Genomic DNA, 8,880 nt, shown 5'->3' with positions numbered 1-8,880 from the left:
GATTAGGCCTAGTTACTACCTAGAACCCCTTGTTTATGTAGTTCCTCCCTAGCTTCTCTCGAAGACTAAAGATAAATTGCCAAGGCATTCTCTCGAACCCTCAAGCTCTCCTAAGGAAAGGCTACTCTCGTAACTCCTACAACCTTAAGGCATTAAGTTTCACAAACAAAACAGAATAAAGCATAGAAAATCAACCATTCATTGCAATAAAAACTTAAAAATCCAAGCGAATTCCCACCGAATATGATTAGTTTATGGTGGGGTTTGAAATAAACAAGCACAAAGCAAGTTTCATTCGTTCCTTACAACCCAATAAAAAATATGAAAGAAAATAACTAAGGGGAGGAGAGAAAGCCTTCGACGTGCACTGCCCAGTGCTTCCCTCGGCCACCAAGAACTGCTCCCACGACTGGCTCCTCTCAGACGCTCAGACCGCCACTCCCTCAGACTTGTCAAGGAGTAATGCCACAGCAAGTGAGATTGATAGAGAAAGATGAGACCTTCTCTCTCTAACTTTTTAAGCTCAAATCTGGGTGGAACCAAAGTTTTCTTCATTGTGGCTTCATCATCTATTTATAGGGAAAATTAACCCTTGAACTAAGAGTTGACTTTCCCAAACTATGGTTAACTTGCTTGGGAGTCGGGCAAGACAGGTGATGATACAACCTGGGTAGCTGGTATGAGTGATCGGTATAATCCCTTTGTAGGTGCCCAAGGACAGACAAGATCTGTAGGGTCAAGCGGCGTGGTCAGCAGGATCGGCGGTTGCAGTGCCGGTCCCTCCAGGCGGATCTTCGAGGTGGATTTCTCGGGCAGAGCTCTCAGACAGTTGGATACAGTTGGCTTCAAAAATATCTTCCCGCACTTTAAGTACTTTCGAAATGCCAGTTGAACTTGGATTTTTTTTAGCTCAGCAATCTCCTTATGTCACGACATTTTCTTTCCTCTTTTTCTTGCTTTCAAAACTTGTGCATCATCAGACAAGTAGCTTTCCCATAAAGCACATCACTGTAAAAATAAAATGCCATGGCAAATCGAAATTCACCACATGCAACTAAATACTTCTAAATGCATCTATATGTTCGTAAACGAGCCTTTGACATTCAATAACTTAAGTTAAAAGGTCCCATAATGTGACCTTTTATGGAGTTATCAGTAGTGGACAACAGAAACGATGACAAGTGATTGGTGCGATTAGCGGAGGCGGTTGGTGATGGCTGTGTAGCTGACGCGACGGCTGAAACTAGGAAATATATGATTTTAACTATAATTATTTTGGGGTTTAAGGTTTGGGTTCCTAAATTGGGCTTGTAATTTGGCCTACAAAATGAAAAAAATAATTATATAAATATAATTTAAATAATAATAATATTATTAATAATAATAAAAATTAAATAAAAGGTTAGGACGAAAATAGGTGTCGAACTGCCCCTCTCTGCCCATTCTTGTGTCAATAATAGGCAAAGATGAAGAGACAATGAGTTTTCATCCGATCGACTCTGCGCTTTGAAATCTAATAAGGGATCTGCTCCATTATTTCTTCATGGAAGATTAAATTGAGGCAGAGTTGTTCCACTGTTTCTCAGGGAAATCAAATCTTAAAAGAGATGGATTTGTCCACTGCTTCTTGAGGGAAAATCAGATATGGAAATGTTGATTCATTACACTGTTCTTCAGGGAAAATTGAATCGAGTTCAATTTGTTTCTCTTGTCTTCAATACTATTAAATCTAAAAGTCTTGGGATTCCATGATAATCTTTGAAAATCAATTTTTTCTTGTGGACACTTGTCTCGTACCCACCAAATATAGGAATCTGCCTCGACTTGAGTGTTAGTTGAACCTCTTGCTTTTTTGGGACTTTGAATCTGTTACTTTTTTCAAAAGTTTCATTTTTCAGAAAAGATAAATGAGAAATTTTGGAAATTGTTTTCTCATTTTTTGTAAAATCATGTGAAAACATCCAGCCCGAAGGATTCATGGATGGTCCGAATGACTTATCATCTTGCTCGAAAGGCTTATAGATGACCTGAAGTATTTAAGCATCATGCTTGAAAGACTTACTGATGACCCGAAGGACTTACCAAATTTGGGAATGGTTTACTAGGTAAGAAAATTTTCTTTCTTTTTAAAAACTTGAATTTTCATATTTAAATGAGAAACCTTTCTTATTTTTCGAAAGACACGTGAAAACATCCAGCTCGAAGGTCTTATGGATGGCCCAAAAGACTTATTATATTGCTTGAAAGACTTACTGATGGCCCAAAGGACTTACCAAATTTGGGATAGTTTACTAGGTAAGAAACTTTTTTTACTTTTAAAAAATTTCAATTTTTAGATTTAAATGATAAACCTTTCTCATTTTTCGAAAGACACGTGAAAACATCATGCCCGAAGGTCTTATAGATATCCCGAAGGACTTATCATCTTGCTTGAAAGACTTACAGATGAACCTAAGGATTTAAGCATCATGCTCGAAACACTTACTGATGGCCCGAAGGACTTACAATTTTGGAAATAGTTTACTAGGCAAGAAACTTTTCTCACATTTCAAGAATTTCAAATTTTAGATTTAAATGAGAAACCTTTCTTATTTTTAACTTATAAAATGACTTAAGGGTCGGGTAACATGCCCCACTTCAATCTAATGCTTCCTTTATGGATTGGGCCTACCCCGTTCTTCAGGTTTGCCTCCTTAAACATGATTTCCTATATTTGAGGTTTGAATTCTAGCTTCCACTTGTTGGAATTTTGATATCATGAATCTTCTCTTTTCATTGAAAGATCTCTAAAAACCATACATTTATGTGTGAAATGTGAATGCAATGTAATGCATTTTCTTTTATGCAAATGATGTTCTCATGCATGCATAAATGCTGATTCAAATTTCCTTTGACTCCAATGTGGGGAACTAGGTATTCTTCCACTTGATTACTTTTCTATAGGGTTTACTCGTATATCATTGTAGCAACTTATAATTTCAATCTTGCAACTTTGAAGAGCCACCTGATCATCTTATGTCGTTGTGTCCTCTTTGCCTCTCATTAGTAATAAAGTCTCAGAAGAAATGTTTCATTTCTTTCTGCGGTCAGTAATATGATCTTGATGTACCTTTTATGTCCTTGGATCAAATGTGCTATCAGAGATATTTTTCTGGGACTCTACATATAATTAATGCTCGATTGATTTGCTCCACAAGGTAAGGTCTGCTCAAATTCATGGCCTGCCCCTGACACTCCAAGTTGTGAGGCTCATTCTTAATGTCTTTTCAGTCTGAACCTTGTTATCTCAAATGAACTGGGTCATTGGTCATGCCCCAATATAGGTACTCCTGAAACTCATCCCTGTTTGGGTGCCAAAATTTCATCCTTGATTGATATCACTCTCACATCATTTATCAAAAATCACCAGCCCATCAAAGTGTGAGAAGTTTTGTTCTTGAGTCTTCTAAACGAATAATGTCTTCATTTCTCCTATGCCTTTTATTCTTCTTACCACAAATCTCAACTTTTTCAAGGATCTCCTTCATTTTTGAGAGATTATCCTGTTAGAGAATGTTTTTCTTCCTCTTTCAATTTTTCAAAATATGAAAATGTTTGATGAAGAATTTTTGAAAACTAGTGCCCTATGCAACGACTCGCAATTGAAACAAATTATAAAACAGGAGTTCATTGAGTATCAAACAAGTCAACTACTATTTTAATTTTTCAAAAATCATAACCCATTGGCAAGTGTCAAGATTGAAAACGGGGAGGTAAAGTGTTTCAGGTTGGCCTTTTTAGTTAAGGTATATCATTCTTGATTTTGGTGTTCATTGATCTGATGAAGTACTTATTATGCTCATCTTCTGATGTTCATGGGTTCCAAACTCTCGTGAGGATTTTCAGTTGATACAATGCCTTGTCAAGGGATGAATAAGACCACATACTCTGTAATAACTACACAATATTCATATTTGAGTCCCCTTTTCATATTTTCAACTCGAATCCTCCTTTGGCTTCAAGACGTTATTCAAAATTTTACGTCTTGAACCCCCTTTATTATTTTCCTATCATGAATTAAAGATTTTAGAAAACCTTTTGCAAATAAAAATTAATCATGAGAGGCGGAATGAAATATGAAGATAGTCTCTTCTACTTAGAACTCTATCTATGATTAGAAGAAACTTTTTAGGCATGTAATGTAGGCTATGGTTACGAAAGAAATGGATAATAGGCTCAAACAAGTGTTTAAGGGTGATCGAACCAAAGATCAAATTCATTTTGATGCCTACAATCTTCTCTTAATCGATTTGAATCTGCTTGCAACTTGTCTTTTATTTTCTTTTCTTAGATCCCTCTAGACTGCCTATTTTTTGGGTTTTCACCCTAGAGTTCATCTCTATTTTCCTATATCTCCGACATTTCTCGCTCTTTTGTTGAATATGGATCTTTGAAACGATTGTACTTGATCAACCTTGTAGTCTGAGGTTCAATGAGTCACTCATCTTGAAATACTTGATTTATTTTCTTTCTCTTTTCTCTTTATCTTTTCTCTTCTTTTTTTTTTCTTTTTCTTTTTATTCTCATTTTTTCTATTTTTCCCTTTTCTTCTTTTCTTCTTTTCTTCTATCTTTTCTCTCTATTTTTTTTATTTTTTCTTATTCTTTTTCTATCTTTTCTCTCTTTTATGACTTTATTGGATAAGTACAAGATTCTAATTGCTTTGAGCACCTTATTGGCCTCTTTCTAGAATTTGGAAATTCTTTCATTATTCTCAATTGGATTTGATCTCCGAGCACTTTGTATTTGATCTATCTTGTGGTTCGTTGTTATTTCTCTTTATTTCATGGAGACTTTCCATATAATAAAACTGGATTAACGATCTTTACTCCTGCGAGTAGATATCTTCATCTTGCCCCCCAATGTGGAGGGTGATCCATGGTTAGGGTTGAATCGGAAGAAAAATAATTCTGGCTCAAATGGGACAAGAAGTTTTCTCTTTTTGTGAATGTATATTGAAAGAAATTCATTCATCATTTCATACATAGATTCCTTGCAAAAAGAGGTATCCTCAGGGGATGAATATTCATGATTAACTTTTATTTACAGGAAAATAATATAATTAATGCATGATAAAATTATTTCAATCATTTTATTGTTTCTTCTTCTTCTTCTTCTTGCTTCAAATATGCCCCGCTTAATTGAGCTAATCTTCAGAAAGTTTATCTCGAATGCCCCATCTCGTCTCTTCTTGCAGGAAGATTCACTATCAAATGAAAGTTTTGCACTTAAGGCTTTCAGGTTTTATTGGCATAAAAAATGAGGGTTTTGTGTTTGAGAAGATGTGGGTGTGACTTTATTGCCTCAAAGAGAGGTAAGGGTATGATTTTGGTGACTCAGATAGATGTAGTGTCAAATTTGGTTTTGGTAGTGACCATAAATTATTTAAGGTAAAGAATCGAGTAATTGTGCTTTTGGCTTAGGACAGGGTATGAAAGGTCTAATTTCGCTACTTAGCAAAGATCTATAATTCCTGAAAAATTAAAAGAATCTTTAATTTATTTGATACTCAGAGAATTAACAAATTAAAAATTTGATTCATTGCTCATAACCTTAAAAAGTAGCAAAGTTCAATCACCAAACATTTTTACAAAATATTTAGGTAAAGAAAGAACAAAAATAAACTCAAACAAAACAATGGAAACGGAATAAAGCTTCATGATGGATGAAATGATCTCTTTCTAATAAGGATGCCCCATTACTCATCTAATGCAGTGGCACTTGACTCGATCAGATTCTACATATTGTGTTTCGATGCCCCACTCAAGTTCGTCATCCATTGTTCCACCAATTCTTGTGTCAACGTCCCATTTTCAACAAGCATCTCAATCTCCTTTAACATCGGCCTACAATTCCCCGTAGAATTCCCATATGCCCCCAAGTGGAAATCACATACACTATCTTGATCATAGTTGTGGGTAGAAGGGTTTGGTGGCACTTTTGTTGGCCTCGGTGTGAGGTATTGACCTTTAATCAAATGGGAGTATAGATCTTAGATAGGAGTTTGTAACACCTCCAAAGTATTTATTGATCGTGAGACCTTCTTTGGTCGGTTCGAACGACTAACACTTCTTTTCTTTTGCGGCTGCGGGGTCTCTGGACGTGACATTCATTTGCATCATCAATTTCGTTTTTTGATCAATTGGGCTTTTGGAGACTTTTAAATTTCCTTTTTGATTGAATTTTCAATCAATTCCTAAGCTGTCACAAGATTATTGGAGTCCCCTGTTGAGTTTTCCAGCATCAACTCGAATAAAGGATCCGGGAGAGAATTATGAAACATATATGATATTTTTTCTTTTAACATGGGAGGCTGAACTTTGTTGCCACTCCTCTCCATCTTAGGGCATATTCTTTAAAACTTTCAGTAGCTTTCATCCTTATTCCCTGAAGATCCTGAAGTTTTGGAGCTAAGCCTTTAACATACCGATATTGCCCCAAAAAGCGTCAGCTAGATCGACCCATCTCTTGATCTACTATTTGTTTAAATGGTTATACATACTATGGATGGCCCAACAAGACTATCATGGAAGAAATGAATCAACAGATTATCATAATTTAAGTAACCTTCCCTATTTCTACAGAGAATTCTCAGATGAATGAGGGGACAACTAGTGCCATTATATTTCTCAAAATTAGGCATTCTAAATTGATGTGGGATGATCAAATCCGAGACCAAGCTGAGCTATCTCACTTCTAGTTCTTTATGGGAGGCATTAACATTTTTCATAGCTCTAATTGATTCTTTCAACTACTTAAATTCATCTTCAAATTGTTCATGAATAATGAGGCTCTTCCCTAGGTGTAAGCGTGAAGATCCAGGGTAGGCTATCATTCTCAACGTATTAGTATGATAACACTTATATCCTTTATCAACTATCTTCTCTTTATCAACAACCTTGGTCGCCATCACCTGGATCATCTGATTTGATACATATTATAGAGAACCCGATGCTTGATTCCTCGTATCTTATTGTAATACGACTAACTGCTCTTGTAACCGATCTTGTGATCACTCATGAGATTTCTCAATTGATTCCATTTGTTTGTTCATGATGATTAGGAATTAGTATGAATGAATGATCTTGGTATTACTGTCACATAACCCTCCATAAATTATTTTCATGTTTTCATAACCAATGCATGTAAAATGCTTAAATAAACAAATGTGATGCAAATGAAGGTATTCAAAAGATGTCATTCCAGAGCGACCATCTTAAAATAACTTTCATTGAACACAAAGGTTTTGATACATCAAACAACTTTACACATAAGGAATAACTTTAACTCCTAACTTCTACATCTCTCTCAAAAGCCAAGTTAATTTTCACTCATGTTCGGGTGTTCAGTTGTCAATCTACTTAATTCTCGTGCAAAGCCAGCTAAATCAATCAACTTGTGAGCCACATAGCTTGCTTTGGTCATAGATTCTTTCATTACGGTGTCTTTTTCCTCCATCTTATGTCAATTATCGAGGCTGTAAACAAAGTTGTTCATTTTTCCTCGTAAGAAAATCTTCGTTGTTATGAAATCCTTGGGCAATATTTTCAAAATTATCTATAATCCTCATCAATCTCTTGTTCCTAGCTCTAGTGGCTTATAGATCAGCATCAATCTCACGCTTGTGGCGTTGATATGAAGCTTCCATGTTGGCTATGGACAAATTCAACATCTGATTTTTGGCTTGACATCTTCCCAAATCATTAACAACTATATCGTGCCTTTTTCTGCAATATGTAAATTATAAGAGAACTTCTTGGCTCGACTTTCATGTGTCTTGTAATTCTTTATCCAGTGTTCAACGTTATTTCTTCAGTTTAATGATCCCTGTTGTCCACTCTTCTGGGGTATTTCCCATACCAGCATTTTTAAAGGCTAGATTGATCCTTTGAAAACTATAACGCCTTCCATCTATCTATTCAGTTTTATCATTTTCATTCCTCAAATGACGAACTTGAGCTTCGTTCTTTAGAAAATATCTTCCTCCTGGATGCCCCCATTGATATATCTTCATTTGAATACTTTTGGCTCCTCCTTAACAGACAATCATTTACCAAACCAGGTCGATCTTTCATTTCGAACTTGAAAACTTCATGATCCAAAAGATGTTGGACTCGATGCTTAAAAGTGGTGCAATTCTAAATGGAATGACATTGAGCTCCAGCATGATACTCACATCGAACATTGACGTCATACCAATTTGGATAGAGAGGCTCCCAAGGTTTCATATAATGCGGGGCCACCTCATGGGCTTCTAAAAGTTTATCATACAACTCCTTATATGACATAGGGATAGAATCAAAATGAAAGCCGCCTCTTGGCTTGGATTGAACTGGAGTCTTCATGTTTATTTCTCCTAACGTTGTAAGTATACTCTCAAATGCCCACGAGTTCTGATTGAATGGTTTCTTTTCATCTTTTTGGACTCATACAATTGTCACCATTTCCTTTGGGTCTCTAGACAACTTGTTAATACGAATGGTAACTGTGCGTGATTTTCAGATTGGCTTGGATTAGCTTGTTCTAAAGTAGTCCTTTGTGTATTTGACATCGTAGGATCATTCTCATCGAGCTCTTTCTTTTCTTTTTCAGAAGTATCTTTTCCTTGGCCAAAGTAGCTATTTATCCATCATCTTGAATATTTGCTCTCTCATCTCTCTTATATTCTCTTGCTCTTCGTTGGACATACGATCCTTGGGCGTATATCTCTCTACTACCCTTGGAGTTTCCTCAAGATGTCATTCCTTAGTTGTTTATAGTTTACTTGACCATGAAACCCTTTGTCCATAATGAAAACCTTTAACTCTGATGACCATTCACAAATCAACACCTTGATCATGT

Source organism: Hibiscus syriacus, unplaced genomic scaffold, assembly GCF_006381635.1.
Source record: "Hibiscus syriacus cultivar Baekdansim isolate YM2019G1 unplaced genomic scaffold, ASM638163v2 tig00112921_pilon, whole genome shotgun sequence".
Lineage (NCBI taxonomy): Eukaryota > Viridiplantae > Streptophyta > Magnoliopsida > Malvales > Malvaceae > Hibiscus > Hibiscus syriacus.
Note: the sequence above shows the minus strand (reverse complement) of the source record.